Here is a 16,185-nt window from a genome sequence, read left to right as displayed (position 1 = left end):
TTAACCCACTGGTAGCTTCGTACAAAAGCAATCGGGCTTAACTTAGAGGCGATGTGTGTCCCATCCAGCTCACAAGAATGCAGCAAAACACAAATCTATCTTGGGGATCTCTCTACCTCCTATCCATGTTTCACCATGCAGACCAGAGTCTCTCCAAATGGAACCCAGGGCCCTCCATGTAGGGTACCACCCACAGGCTCACATACACTCAGTGCATATATACAGCATACTGTATCTTCCATGTACTATACAACTCACAGGCACACATACATCCAGCATATGTATTTAACCTGCACGCACTGCCCAGCACTGTATCCTCCACGCATTGTACCACCCACAGGCACACATACACTCAGTGTATGTATACAGCATACATGCACTGGACAGTACTGTATCTTCCATGTACTATACAACTCACAGGCACACATACATCCAGCATATGTATTAAACCTGCACGTACTGCCCAGCACTGTATCCTTCGTGTATTGTACCGCTCACAGGTGCACATACATCCAGGATAAGCATTTAACATGGCCATCACTGTATCCTTTATGTATTGTACCACTCACAAATTGTGCTCATTATGCCACTCACAGATACACATACATCAGCATAACAATTTAACATGCACACACCGCATCCTTCATTTACTGTACCGCTCACAGTTACACATACATCCAACATAAGCATTTGACCAGCATGCACTATATCCTCCATGAATTTTACCCCTCACAGGTACACATACACCCAGCACATGCATTTGACCTGCACACCCTGCACAGCACTACATCCTTCAGGTACTGAACCACCCATAGGCACATGCACCTCCAGCACATACATACGCCATGCACGCACAACTCAGTACTGCACTATCCCTTTATCGCACCCTTCCCAGGCACACATACATCTAAGGCAGATACACCACTTTTGCATTGCCCAGCACTTCGCACCAACCTTATATATGCCAAAGGTGAGTTAAGCACACAGGTTAACTCACTGCCGACTAACATGCGGAGAATGGTTTTAAGTGTTAGACAAGACATGTTGCAGGTGTGGCAAGTGCAGTAAGGTCACAAAGCAGATCTCTCTCAACTTCTAGCAGCCGTTGATCTCTCACTCTCACTCCAGTGACACAGGTTTAAAAGGACCTGTTCACTTTTACTGATCACTACCCTCTATGCTGCCACCACTGCGCTCGTGCAGCTGAACTCTTGGTGAAAGCAGTAGCCTCCTCCACTGTCAGGGTAGCACTTTGGGCGTCCCTCTCTGGCCAACCACACCACCATACGTGAGACAGGCCTATGTCATGGCGCACATGCATGATCCGTGTTTGCCTATGACAACATAAATCAGCCTTAGGAAACCAGACATCAGTAAATGTTGGCACCAATGGCAAGGGTGGGCATCCATTACCATGCCTTCCTTGCCAGCATTCCCTACATGTGAGCAGAGAAAGGATACAAGTCAACCAATCAAAAGGCTGCTAAGCGGCCATGCTCCAGGGAAGGGACAGAGACAAACAAGCTTTTGCAATGCAATAGGTGTGCATTAGTGAACGTTTGAGCTATTGGCTTTGCTAATAATAATGCAACGGCAATAGCTCAAACCTTCAGTAATACAAGAGCTAATGTATTGCAAGTGTTTTTTTTCTCTCTATTTTTTAAGAAATTGCGGCACCCGTACTTATTGCCTAAAAAAGACTTAGGGGGATGTGTTAAGAGAACCCTGGTAAAGAAGAGCAAACGAAACCGAAAAAAGTGCTGTACAAAACAGATGTTAGGATACCGATCATCCTAAACTTGGGGCTGGCTTTTGGCTGTTATTACACTTAACGCCACTGTAGACATAGTACAACCACGACTGCAACGTACTGCCTCATTCTTTCACTTTCATGACCTGTTGCCTGTTGTTTTGGGACAGCAGCTAACACATTTATTCAGATTATTTTTAGTTTTTTGTAAAGCACTAAATGTCTTTTTCAAGTCCCTCAAAGTGGTAGATCATTGTTGCTGCGTTTGCTGGTAGCAGTGAGAATGTTAAAAGTGTTTAGCAGCTTACATCCGAATTTTGCGATTGTGTTCCCTTTTTTTAGTACTATCTCAATATTAACCAGCACACTTTTTTCTAATGATTAGAGGCACACTTAAGCATTAGTCACCTTTGTTTAACGCCTAGAGTTTGCACTGCTGGTATCATTATCCCCATGTGAACAACTCAGGACTTCTAAGATGCACACTTCATAGTGCGGTGGTTTCAGTTTGAGTGTCATGATTTATTCATTGCATCTCTTGCAAGAGGGTGATGCACTTAGTCAGAATGAGTGAAATAAAATATGTATACCTCCGTGAGCTGATCTAAAAGAGTAAACAGTCTGAAAAAACAGAGAGGGAGAAACAGATAGAGTAAGAGAATCATTGATTGATTGATTGATTACAACATAAAGGAGAATGAGAGAACGTATTTACCCGCCTTTGTTTTTGCCCGAATCTGCTTGTGCCAAACACACTCTTGCCTCTGAGCCTCCCACTGTCTCACATAAATGAAAGCGCCAAAGCTACGCGCTTAAGAAGGACCTCGAGCGCGGCAGGTTTGGAGGTGTCGGTACTTAAAACACTGTGACGGGATACCTAGACAGAGGAATCACTGGCCAGTACACACCCAGGTGAGTGATTGACCTTGCCCATAGGAAGACTGGCAGCCGCACACCTGCGGACATTGGAGTGTGCCTGCTGGGCAGGCCCCCGGTGGGGGTGGACTGTCCTGTTGTGCACGTACTCCATCTGAGTACGAGGGTGAGAGGTAAAACCATGTTCTGATGTGATCATCGGTTGACAGTACACAAAGTGCGAGGGTTGGCTCACTTGAGTCCTGGTTTGTCCAGTAGCCTGAGGCTGCTGACAACGACGAAGTGCTGCTGGACGGCCTGGGCTATCCTCTCCGACTGTGGCGTGTGTGGCCCAGAGTTGGCAGTCAGATGATCGAAGGAGGGCCCTGCGTGGAAGACCCCCAGCCCAATACCCATGGCTGTAGCAGTCTAAGCGCTTACAAAATAAAAGATAAAACATGAATGGCGCATTGAAAAAGAAAAAAAAACAAGAAGGGCCCATGAGTGGTGTGTACCAGAGCTGTCGGCTGGAAGGTTAAAGGAGGGCCCTCCGTGGGGGACCCCCTACCCACTGTCACTGTCTGTAGCAGTCTCTGGGTTTACAAAATGAAAGTAAAAGCACACATGGCATGCTGAAAATAAAAAAATACAAGAAGCGTCCATGAGTGGTGTATGCGGCGGCTACTGCGAAAGCACAGTGGTGGAGGGCTGCTTAAAAAAATCAAAGTGCGCGCTGAAAATGAAACAAGCACTGGCGACGGTGGAAAGTAAAACTTTTTTAAACAAATAGTTCTCAGTCATAACAGCTCACACAACAAAGGGTAAGGAAATTGTACTTTACCGGTGTGCCTCTGCCTAAAGGGAAGTGACGTATCAGCAAAGCCAATGAATTAGGAGGCAGCAAAGAAGAAGGACAGTGCAGTGAGCCAATGGTAAGTAGCAGGCGGGAAAAAAGTTGGAATATCGATCACAGCAGGTCTTGCAGACAGTTCATGCGCACTGTAGCTTGACCTAAAAAAAGAAGGAAACCCAATAAATATGACGCACGCACCTGAGAGTGTCAAGAAAGCCAGCCAGTACAAAGCAGTGGGGTCGTTCCAAGTCCAAAGTAAATATTTGTTATGACCAACAGGAGGTCTTTCACAAACAGCCAGCTAAAATGTGTAAGACGTCATTTACTGGAACAACAATAGTAGGAGCAGCTGAATGTGTCTGAAGGGTCATCAAGAACGGCACAATGATGTGTACCAACCCAACTTCCTGAGCCCACCCCCGGCCTAGAGGATTGTGTGATTAAGGTATAGCACCTGCAACGCCTCCGTGATGCGCCCTGCCTTGAACAGGTGCATCACATGCGTCAGAGGCTGCTCTGGGAGGGCAACCAAGGCCCCTTTAACAACACAGTTGATATAAATACAGTAGAAAGAAGAGTGTTCAGCTCCAGATTTGCGCCCACTCTACCTCACACAGTCAGGATAACAGTCCGTTAGCAGCCAGGGAGGTCCTGAGCAGGTGAGGTGGGCCCAGGAGGGGCATCTGCATGTGCGACCCGTGCATTAGATAAACAATATTATCCAATGTTTTGTTGCCCCATCACTCAGTATTGACAGGACACTATTTTCCCATCCCGACAGACCTTCCTTTCGCAGGTCACTGTTGACAGGTGTGTGCATTCGATTGAAGTAAATGGAGAGACTACAAATCCCAGAAAGCACTGAATATTCAATGGTGGAAAATGGGTGTCCCTGATGTCAAAGTGAGATGCTCTGTTTATCATTGGCACTGTGAAGTGCTCCAGTGCTCTGATGTGGCCTGGGTAAGACTCTTAACTAATAGCACTGTCAGGTACCCCAGTGCTCTGTTTTGAATTGAGTAAGACTCCTAGCTAATAGCACTGTCAGGTACCCCAGTGCTTTGTTTTGGATTGGGTAAGACTCTTGACTAGTAGCTCTGCCAGGTGCCCAAGTGCTCTGTTTTGGATTGGGTAAGACTGTTAACTAGTAGCACTCTCAGGTGCCCCAGTGCTCTGTTTTGGATTGGGTAAGACTCTAAACTAGTAGCACTGTCAGGTGCCCCAGTGCTCTGTTTTGGATTGGGTAAGACTCCTAGCTAGTAGCACTGTCAGGTACCCCAGTGCTTTGTTTTGGATTGGGTAAGACTCTTGACTAGTAGCTCTGCCAGGTGCCCAAGTGCTCTGTTTTGGATTGGGTAAGACTGTTAACTAGTAGCACTCTCAGGTGCCCCAGTGCTCTGTTTTGAATTGAGTAAGACTCCTGACTAGTAGCACTGTTTACTCCTAACTAGTAGCACTATTAGGTGCCCCAGTGCTCTGTTTTGAATTGAGTAAGACTCCTAACTAGTAGCACTGTCAGGTGCTCCAGTGCTCTGTTTTGGATTGGGTAAGACTCTAAACTAGTAGCACTGTCAGGTGCCCCAGTACTCTGTTTTGGATTGGGTAAGACTCTAGTAGCACTGTCAGGTGCCCCAAGGCTCTTTTTTTAATTGAGTAGGACTCTTACCTAGTAGCACTGTCAGGAGCCCCAGTGCTCTGTTTTGAATTGAGTAAGACTCTTAACTAGTAGCACTGTCAGGTGCCCCAGGGCTCTCTTTTGGATTTGGTAAGACTCCTAACTAGTAGCACAGTCAGGTGCCCCAGTGCTCTGTTTTGGATTGGGTAAGACTCTAAACTAGTAGCACAGTCAGGTGCCCCAGTGCTCTGTTTTGGATTGGGTAAGACTCTAAACTAGTAGCACTGTCAGGTGCCCCAAGGCTCTTTTTTGAATTGAGTAAGACTCTTACCTAGTAGCACTGTCAGGTGCCCCAAGGCTCTCTTTTGGATTGGGTAAGACTCCTAACTAGTAGCACAGTCAGGTGCCCCAGTGCTCTTTTTTGAATTGAGTAAGACTCTTACCTAGTAGCGCTGTCAGGAGTCCCAGTGCTCTGTTTTGAATTGAGTAAGACTCCTAACTAGTAGCACTGACAGGTGCCCCAGTGCTCTGTTTTGGATTGGGTAAGACTCTTACCTAGTAGCACTTCAGGAGCCCCAGTGCTCTGTTTTGAATTGAGTAAGACTCTTAACTAGTAGCACTATCAGGTGCCCCAGGGCTCTCTTTTGGATTGGGTAAGACTCCTAACTAGTAGCACAGTCAGGTGCCCCAGTGCTCTGTTTTGGATTGGGTAAGACTCTTAACAAGTAGCACTGTCAGGTGCCCCAGTGCTCTGTTTTGGATTGGGTAAGACTCTAAACTAGTAGCACTGTCAGGTGCCCCAAGGCTCTTTTTTGAATTGAGTAAGACTCTTACCTAGTAGCACTTCAGGAGCCCCAGTGCTCTGTTTTGAATTGAGTAAGACTCCTAACTAGTAGCACAGTCAGGTGCCCCAGTGCTCTGTTTTGGATTGGGTAAGGCTCTTAACAAGTAGCACTTCAGGAGCCCCAGTGCTCTGTTTTGAATTGAGTAAGACTCTTAACTAGTAGCACTGTCAGGTGCCCCAGGGCTCTCTTTTGGATTGGGTAAGACTCTAAACTAGTAGCACTGTCAGGTGCCCCAAGGCTCTTTTTTGAATTGAGTAAGACTCTTAACTAGTAGCACTTCAGGTGCCCCAGGGCTCTCTTTTGGATTGGGTAAGACTCTAAACTAGTAGCACTGTCAGGTGCCCCAAGGCTCTTTTTTGAATTGAGTAAGACTCTTAACTAGTAGCACTTCAGGTGCCCCAGGGCTCTCCTTTGGATTGGGTAAGACTCCTAACTAGTAGCACAGTCAGGTGCCCCAGGGCTCTCTTTTGGATTGGGTAAGACTCCTAACTAGTAGCACAGTCAGGTGCCCCAGTGCTCTGTTTTGGATCGGGTAAGACTCTTAACTAGTAGCACAGTCAGGTGCCCCAGGGCTCTCTTTTGGATTGGGTAAGACTCCTAACTAGTAGCACAGTCAGGTGCCCCAGTGCTCTGTTTTGGATCGGGTAAGACTCTTAACAAGTAGCACTGTAAGGTGCTCCCGAGCTCTGATGTGGCCTGGGTAAGACTCTTAACTAGGTTAAAAACAATAAACTCGAATCTAAGCGCAAAACTGTGATTGAAATCGCAGTGGAGGTGCAAATAAGGTAACATAACTATTATGGCCTCCAACTCTGGAGCCGTCACGCTCTGCCTCTAGGCTTTTCTTTTACACATCGTTGTTTTAGGTGTGTTAGCTTAATCGGATCAACTGAAGTGAAAGGACTACACCTCCAAGAATGCACCGTGTCCTCAGTGATATGCAATCATCTCGCGTGGGAGACTTTCAGAGTTAATTAGCAGCACTTAGCATGCTAATAGAGGGGGGGAATTGAAACTACAATTCCCAGCATGCAAATTGCTTCTGATTTAAAGGCCAGGACTGGGTAAAAGCATTACACAGGATATCACGATATTGCAGCATGCTATGACAAAATACTACAAAAGATAGCTTTCTTTGCAGCACTTTACACTGCATTTAATTCACAGTTCCTTTATACTAACCGCACAGTAAAAATAAAATGTATGTTCTGATTTTGCATTTAAATGCACCTCGAGTTCTTTATTGCTACTCGCTATTTTTAGGCGACAGGCTTCACTCTTGACAGATTCTAGGCTCAGGAGGAAATTAGATCTTTTTATCTCTGAACGGGTCGGCATGGAATGCTTCTTTCTCCTCCTCTGGCGTCCCAAAACGTGACACTCCCAGATATTGACCGATTATATCTAAGCCTGGGCTGAGCCTCACAAATCAAAAAGCGAAGTCCTATTTAAAATGAGGTTTTACGGCACCCAGGCTGCTCGTGAAACGCTCTTGATAGCTCAGCTGCCGCTGGCGGGAAGGGGCGGGCCGTAGGCTGAATTGGAATTATTTCTTCTATGTGGCTGACAAGCCATCGAGTCCCCTCCCGACAGCTGAGCTCAGGCAGACAGAACCCCGGCTAGAGATTACTCACCTCTGCCCGGGGCAGATAGCTACTCGAGGCCTCCTTGCTTCTGCTTCATCGTGAAATGCTGCGTCACAAGCGCCATTTTCCATTCTCATTCAGGTCTCGCGCAACAGTGCAGGATTTGTGACCTTCATTCTCAGTGGAGTCCTTGCACTGTCGCGAGACTGTTGCAATGGCTGGCAGCTGCAGTTTTTTACTGTTTTTTGTTTAGCAAGGCCTGTGGGTAGTGCTTGAAATGTGTCAGCGGAGAGCTCAAGTTAACCAGTTCCTCACCCAGTCCAGGAGCTTTCTCCAAAGTCTAGGGCTTGTATTCCTGATTTTAAAATGGACTTCAAATCACATAACATATTTAAAAAAAACTGGACTGGATGGGCTACTTGCGCCAAGAACCAACCGGCTAACCTCAGAGTTCTGTATTTGCATCCTCCTTGTAGATCACACGCTGGAGTCCTGGATCATTATTTCATCATTATTCTACAGACCTAACGGATTTACTGAGTTTGTTTGTGATTTGATGTAAATCCGTTCAGTTCAGTAGGTTTTGAGAAGTGAAGGTTCAAAATGTGTGTATATTAGTACGGTTGGGTTTGTCGGACTCTTGTGGGAGTCCCACAGCCACGCAACTTAAAATAATACAGAGATCCGAGTGGCTGAGGAGGCTTTTTTCCCGTCAGCCATGCTGCTCCCATGATTGACTGGCTGCACCATGAGGAGAAATGTTGTGGCTGTCATTTAAGGACAAGAGAACTCCCCTGTGTCCTGAAAATTAAAAAACAGACGGTATATAAGGGGGCAGGGTTGGGGTATCCTGACCACATGGACATACTTGCGGTCCACAAAAACAAGCATTGGCATAGCCAATAGGTCTCGCCTTTGGGACCTTATAAGTGTTTAGCCATGCAACAGTTGCATAACTAAATACTTATAAGGACCCAAAAGCGAGACCTATTGGCTATGCCAAGCGGTCGTGCGGCCGCGGAAGTGAAAGTAATCACGGTCAAGCACGGCTCGCGCGCCCGCGCACATGCACTGTAGCTCTAGGCTGGCCTGGTAGCACTTTTTGAAGCCCTCTCAATAAGTCTCGCCAGACCAGCGCATGCGCTGGGTCAGTCGAGACCTAAAAAACCAAATAGGGGTAAGGGTCTGTGGTGAGTTGCCCTCATACTGGCTGATGGCTCTGTGGGTAATGCATGCCATTCATGGTCAAAGTCCATGCCCTGTGGGGGGTGGCCGCTTGCAGGGGCTTGATGATGGATGCAGGACCTGGCCATAGGCCAGGCCCTGTGGCCATCCCCACACTGCACACGAGGGAAGGCCATCTGTGGTGGAGGGTTGACTGCCTGCAGGGGGATGGCTGTAGGGACTACCTGTAGTCCAGGGCTGGAAGCCAACCCAACGGCTGAAGGCTGTACACGGGTGGGGTAGTCTCCCTTTTCCACATTGGCGGACGATGGAAAGTTTTGCGGAGATTCATTAAGGGGATGCAAACAAAAAGGGAGACCAATCCAATTTCCATAGACTTTGTACTCACACGTAGCGGCCAAACAGCAGAACGTTTTTCCATGAAATGTGGCAAGATTTTAAGAAAAAAGTGAAGGGAGTTCTAAGGAAATACCAAGAAGTTACAGCACAACTTAAAAATAATTTTTAAAATGGTACATTTCTCAAAAAAACATAGTACTTCCTAGGTACTACTATGGTTCTCTGTAAACTTTAAAAAAAAACTATATATATAGAAAAATATAACTACATTATCCCACCTATTAACACAGCTAGAGTATAGTTAAAAACACAGCCCTGCCTTTTCATTTTGTGAAGGCAGCCATTAGCCAATTATATACTGCCTTGTCATCCGCATGTACCGAGGTATACTGCTAAATTACCTCGGTATACCACAGCACAATATATAACTAAGGCCCAGATATATTATTGTAATGCAATACGCTTGCATCACACATGGTCTTGCATGGGCCACGCAATACTTAATTTACATTTACAAAACCATTGTGATCCCGCGCAGGACCGAAGTAGGTATTGCAGGTGGGCGGACATCCTTGACTAATGTGTGACTACAGGAGTCCGATCCCTCCGGGATTGTTAAACGCTACCCATTCGCTGTAGCTCTTGTATTTATCTTGACAGTGGAAACCATAAGTACGGTCATTTCACTGCACATCAGCACACCTTAGCGCGTGTGCTGTTATTCACACTTCTAACTTATTCTGGTCCTGAAGAAAGCCTCAGCACCCCTGTCGAGGCTGAAACATGTTGACCGCTTGAAGAGAGGATAAGGAAGACCATAAATATCTTCCTTTTATCCCTACTGTGTTTTTAACCGTACCCTAGAAACTCGAGAATAAAGGCAGTTATTGAGCATTCTAGAGCCACTTTTAATTTCACTTACAGCACCATCTCCTTACACAAAAAAACCCGCTCCGCTGTAATTCAGGCGTTGCAGTACTGCTGGGTTATATTCGGCAGCCCAGCTGGGAACCCAATGATGAAGCATGCCACCAAATGGGTTGGTAGGTGAGGGTTCTTTTTTTGTATCATACCTGTGTATGACAATCTGTCATCTTCACTTTTGGATCCCCGAACAGGAACGTCCACATTGTTATTTACTGATTAAAACCAGGGAAAGGGACGCTACCTTGATGTTTCCTTGCTCTCTCTTTTGTTGCTATATACATTTACAAAGCAACACAAGGCCATCATGCTTGGCCCTGCGTTGATTTGGTAAATATGGAAAAACGCACAGCAGCTTAAATTGTTGCAGTGCATTAATCTGCACACAATATTGTACATTCCTAACACATTTCATGTACAACTCCACTCAAAACCATTCCACTCTGTGCCACTCCAGTGTACGCCACCCCAGTCTATGACACTCCCCTGTATGCAACTCCACCGTACGCTGCTCCGCTCCACGCTATTCCATTAATTGCCACTCCGCTGCAAGTCACTCCGTTCCAGTGCACACTATTCCATTATATGCCACTCCACTGTACAGTATTCCACTGTATGCCACTACACTGTACACTACTCCACTCTACGCCACTCATCTGTATGTCACTCCATTCTACGCCACTCTACAATATGCTATCTATTCTACGCCACTCCACTCTATGCCACTCAACTCGACATTATTCCACTGTATCCTACTCCACTCTAAGCTGTTCTACTGTATGCCACTCCACTCTACGCCACTCCACTGTACGCCACTGTACTCTATGCCACTCCACTGTACATCACTCCACTCTACGCTATTCCACTGTAGGCAACTGCACTTTACGCTATCCCACTCTACCCTACTCCTCTGTACACCACTCCACTCTGTACGCAATTTCACTGTATGCCACTCCACTCTACGCTACTACACTCTAAGCTACTCTACTCTACGCCACTCCATTCTACACTACTCCACTCTATGCTATTTCAATGTACGCCACTCCACTGTAAGTCACACCACTGTATGCCACTCCACTCTACGCCACTCCATTGTACTCTACTCCTATTCACCAGTGAAAATTATGATATTCCGCTGTATGCAACTCCACTCTATGCTAGTCCTACTCCACTGTTTGTGACGTGGGTCCTGGGCTCACTGTGCCACTGGAATCAAGCTATCCAGGCTGAAGAGGGGTGAAACCCTGAAACAGGTCCTAGGATGCTTGTTTCCGGTCCAGGGAGGACCTGGCTTGGCAGTTCGGGCTGGACTGTTCCGATGAGGCCAAGACTGATTTGCATATGGCCAGGTCTAAACTGGGGTGGCATGGTGATCAAAAGAATGATGGATTTAACCCAGATCTCTTGACTGGGGGTGAATGTTTTGATTTGTTCTGCATTCCGTCCATCAATTGTGTGTCTTTTGCTGTGACTCAAGTCTACACTGTTCCACTCTATGCCACTCCACTCTAAGCTGCTCCACTTTATGCCAGTCCACTCTACGCCACCCCAATGTATGCTATTACACTGTATGCCACTCAAATGTACACTACTCCACTCAACGCCACTCATCTCCACTTCATGATTTTCGACTCTACCCTACACCACTGTATGCCACTCCAGTCTAGGCCTCTCCACTATACACCAGTGGACTGCCATTTCAATCTATGCTACTCCACTCTATGCTATTCCCCTCTACCCCACCCCACTGGTGCTACTCCACTTTATGATATTTCAATGTATGCCACTCCACTCTGTCCCACTCCACTCCATGTTATTCCACTGCATTGCCACTCCACTGTATGCTACTCCACTCTATCAAAAAGAACAGATCATGGACGGAATGTTGAACTATGCAAACATTCATCCCCAGTCAACAGATCCAGGTTTAATCCATAGTTTTTTGCCCACCACGCTGCCCCAGTGTGGACCCAGCCATATTCAAATGAGTCTTGACCCTGCGCCTCATGGGAATAGTCCAGCCCGAACTAGCAAGCCAGTTCCTCCTTGGACCAGAAACAAGCATTCTGGGACAGGTTTTGGGTTACCACCCCTCATCAGCCAGGCTAGCTTGAATCCGGTGACGCAGTGAGCATCAGACCCATGTCTCGACATACCCTTCCCATTTAGGGCGACAAAAGCAAAAAGAACAGATCATTGACGGAATGCTGAACAATGCAAAAATTCACCCCCAGTCAACAGATCTGGTTTAATCCATTGTTTTTTGCCCCCACGCCACCCCAGTTTGGACCCAGCCATATGCAAATGAGTTTTGACCCTGTGCCTCCAGCACAAACTGCCAAGCCAGATTATCCCTGGAACACAAACATGCATTTTGGGATGGGTTTCGGGGTATCACCCCTCCTCAGCCAGGCTAGCTAGAATCCAGTGGTGCAGTGGGCACAGGACTCATGTCTGGGCATTCCCTTTCCACTTAGAGCAACAAAAGCAAAAAGAACAGATCATGGACAGAATGCTGAACAATGAAAACATTCACCCTAGTCAACAGATCTGTGTTTAAACCATCGTTTTCTCCCCACCACTCCACCCCAGTTTGGATCAAGTCATATGCAAATTGGTCTAGACCATGCTCCTCATGGGAATAGTCCCGCCCAAACTGCCAAGCAGCGTCCTCCCTGAACCAAAAGCAAGCATCCTGGGACTGGTTTTGTGGTATCACCCCTCATCAGCCAGGCTAGCTTGAATCTGGTGGCGCAGTGAGCACGGGACCCACGTAGTGGGCATACCCTTCCCACTTAGGGTGACAAAAGGAAAAAGAACAGATCACGGACGGAATGCTGAACAATGCAAATATTCATCCCCAGTCAACAGATGGGTTTAATCCATCATTTTGTTGCCCACCACGCCACCCCTGTTTGGAGCCAGCCATATGCAAATCAGTCTTAACCCTGCCCCCATGGGAACAGTCCAGTCTGAATTGAGAAGCCAGGTCCTCCCTGGACCCAAAACAAGCATCATGGGACCAAATTTGGGGTATTACCCCTCATCATCCAGGAACGCTTGAATCCGGAGGTGGATCGAACACGAGACCCACATCTTGGCATACCCTCCCCAACAGAAGCAAAAATAATAGATCATGGATGGAATGCTGAACAATGCAAACATTTAATGCAACAATTCTTTCAACGGCTGACTTATGGTTCAGCACATCAATCCCTGTCGGTAACAATTTAGAGTTCTGTGCATCTGCTCCCGGCACCCGCCGCCGTTGAGTGCCACTGGAATCCAGAGAGGATGGAATCTTTGTAGAAAAGGAAGGTGCACCATGTTGGAAAGGCGTTCGCCGGAAGGGGGTTCGATACACGTCCCGCCCACCCCTTTGACCCACCTCTCCCAAATAAGCCGAACCAGGCGCGCACACCCTGACTGCACTGTGAACAGAGGGACACCACACGTATTCTTTGTAGGACGATAAGTTCTTTTATCGATGTTTTCAAGGGATCTTTATGACCCAAAAGGCGAATAGTACAGCAGTGGCACAACGTACCACAAGTCAGTCGTGGGGAATGGGGGTAGCGGGACAGTCTTTCAAGATAGTGTCTCTGCGAAATACCCTGCGGAAGCTCACAATCCTCGAGCCGGAGGGTGTCGTGTCTCTGGGCGATCTCTTCCCGAGTCGTCCTCAAGGGGAGCGCCGCGAGTCTCTCAGCAGGCACAGGTGGTCGGAGTTCAGGAGCCGCGATTCCGTCAGCAGGGCTCAGATGGTTCAATAGCTGGGGGCCGCGAGTCACTCAGCAGGCCTAGGCGGTTCAGTGTTCGGGAGCCGCGACCTAGTCCGCAGGGCTCAGATGGTTCAATAGCAAGAGGCCGCGAGTCACTCATCAGGCCCAGGTGACTTCAGCGTTCAGGAGCCGCGACAGCGTCTGCAGGCTCAGATGGTTCCAGGTCTTCTCTGTCCTTGTTTCTCCGGCACCCCTTGTTATACTCCGCTGGTTCTTTGAAGTCCGGAGTGCTCGCAGAGGGGGACTGGGGTGACGGAGGGGGTTCGGCGGGATTTCCTGCCGCTCACTTCTTTGGTCTTTTCAGGTGGGCCTGGGAGGGACCCCAGACGCTCGGTAGGGGAGGCGCCTGCTCCCCAGGGGCCTGGTGGCCGATTGAGTCCTCCCGGGGAAGGCGACCCGAGGTGTGACTGGGCTGGTGCCTCTGGGTCTGTGTTGAGGCTCCCGCTTCCTTGGTTGGACATGCGTGGTAGGGTGGTGAGTTGGTCAGGCCTCTGGCCGGCCCACGGATCGGGGGTGGCTGGGGCGGCCGGAGTCGGGGATGTCGTGTCTTGAGGGTGGTTGCAGGTTGGCTGGATGATGGAGAGGGCCACGCCGTGAGGCCGGTCTCACACGCGTCCCCCCCAGCTGAAAGGCGTGGAGAACTACCCATCCACTGGGGGGTTCTCCTCGCCGAAGCGGAAGAACCGGGACAGGCCGTCGGCGTTGGCATGATCCGTCCCGGGGCGATGTTCGACAGTGAAATCCATCCCTTGGAGGGAGATGGACCATCGTAGTAGCTTGGGGTTCTCCCCCCGCATCCGCATTAGCCATTGCAAGGGCCGGTGGTCCGTTTGGACTCGAAAATGGGTTCCGAACAAGTAGGGCCGCAGTTTCTTGAGGGCCCAGACTACGGCAAAGGCCTCTCGCTCTATAGTACTCCAACGCTGCTCTCTCGGCAGCAGCCTTCGGCTGATGAAAGCTATGGGCTGATCAATGCCCTTGTCATCGAACTGCGAGAGCACGGCCCCGATGCCATGTTCGGATGCGTCGGTCTGGACCACGAACTCTTGGGAGTAGTCGGGGGCCTTGAGTACGGGAGCGGTGCACATGGCGGTTTTCAAGGCGTCGAACGCCTGCTGGCACTGGGGGGTCCACTGCACCTTCTGCGGAAGCTTCTTGGAGGTCAATTCTGTGAGGGGCCCTGCGATACTACCATAATTTTTAATGAACCTCCGGTAGTACCCCGTAAGGCCCAGGAAGGCCCGAACCTCTGTCTGCGTGGTGGGGGGCTCCCAGGACTTGATGGCATCGATCTTCGGCTGGAGAGGGGCGACCTGGCCGCTGCCCACCTGATGCCCCAGGTAGACCACGGAGCCTTGTCCGAGCTGGCATTTGCTGGCTTTCACTGTCAGGCCTGCTCGGCGCAGGGCCATTAGTACTTGTCGGAGGTGCTGGAGATGCTCGTGCCATTGAGAGCTGAATACGGCGATGTCGTCAAGGTACGCTGCGCTGAACTCCTCGAGTCCGGCCAGGACCTTGTTCACCAACCGCTGGAACGTGGCTGGGGCGTTTTTCATTCCGAACGGCATGACCCTGAAGCGGTAGTGGCCATCTGGCGTGGAGAAGGCAGAGCGCTCTTTCGCCCCTTCCGTGAGAGCGATCTGCCAGTACCCGCAGGTCAGGTCGAAAGTGCTGAGGAACTGGGCGGCCCCCAGGCGGTCGATGAGCTCGTCGGCTCGGGGAATAGGGTGAGCGTCTGCCCGGGTGACCGCGTTGAGCCCCCGGTAGTCTACACAGAATCTTAGTTCGGGGGCGACCCCTGGGGAGGCCGCCTTCGGGACCAGAACCACCGGGCTGGCCCAGGGGCTGTCGGAGGGCTCGATGACCCCTAGGTTGAGCATTTTCTGTACCTCGGTCTTGATGCAGGTGCGGACCCGGTCAGGCATCCGGTAGGCTCGGTGTCTCACAGGCGGGCAGTCGCCGGTGTCCACGTCGTGGACACACCAGTCGGTCACCCTTGGAATGAGGGAGAAGAGGTCTGCGAATTGTCCGAGCAGCTGGCGGCAGTCGTCGGCCTGCTGGGGAGTGAGGGTGGCCGACAGTGTCACACCCTCCACGGAACCGTCCAGTTCTTTCGTGCACAGGAGGTCGGGCAGGGGTTCAGTGTCTTCTTCTGCCCCCTCATCGGTGGCCAGTAGCAAACTCAATTCTGTCCTTACGAAGTGGGGCTTGAGACGGTTTACGTGGAGGACCCGGAGGGGGTTCCGTGGGGACTGTACGTCGACCAGATACGTGACCTGGCTCTTCCGTTCGACCACCTTGAATGGGCCAGTCCATTTGTCTTGTAGGGCGCAGGGTTTCACCGGAGCCATGACCCAAACCTGCTGGCCCGGCTGGAACTCGACCAGGGTTGCGTTCTGGTCATACCAGCGCTTCATTTCTTCTTGGCTGGCCTCGAGGTTAGCCTCTGCA

At 49.4% G+C, this 16,185-nt stretch overlaps 1 long non-coding RNA gene across 1 annotated transcript in view; it reads right to left on the bottom strand.

Moving 5' to 3' along the window:
* Positions 1 to 7,637, bottom strand: part of LOC146829511 (uncharacterized) — a 120,149-nt gene extending 112,512 nt beyond the window's left edge. The window contains exons 1-2 of the long non-coding RNA XR_014962001.1: positions 7,553 to 7,637; positions 3,447 to 3,616 (exon numbers count right to left, since the gene is read on the bottom strand). This is a non-coding gene — a long non-coding RNA (uncharacterized LOC146829511). The remainder of the gene's footprint in view (positions 1 to 3,446; positions 3,617 to 7,552) is intronic.
* Between the last annotated feature and the right edge of the window lie 8,548 nt (positions 7,638 to 16,185).

Source organism: Triturus cristatus, chromosome 5_2, assembly GCF_964204655.1.
Source record: "Triturus cristatus chromosome 5_2, aTriCri1.1, whole genome shotgun sequence".
Taxonomy (NCBI): Eukaryota; Metazoa; Chordata; class Amphibia; order Caudata; family Salamandridae; genus Triturus; species Triturus cristatus.
The sequence above is the reverse complement of the archived record's forward strand: the minus strand, read 5'-3'. Positions and strand labels throughout refer to the sequence as shown.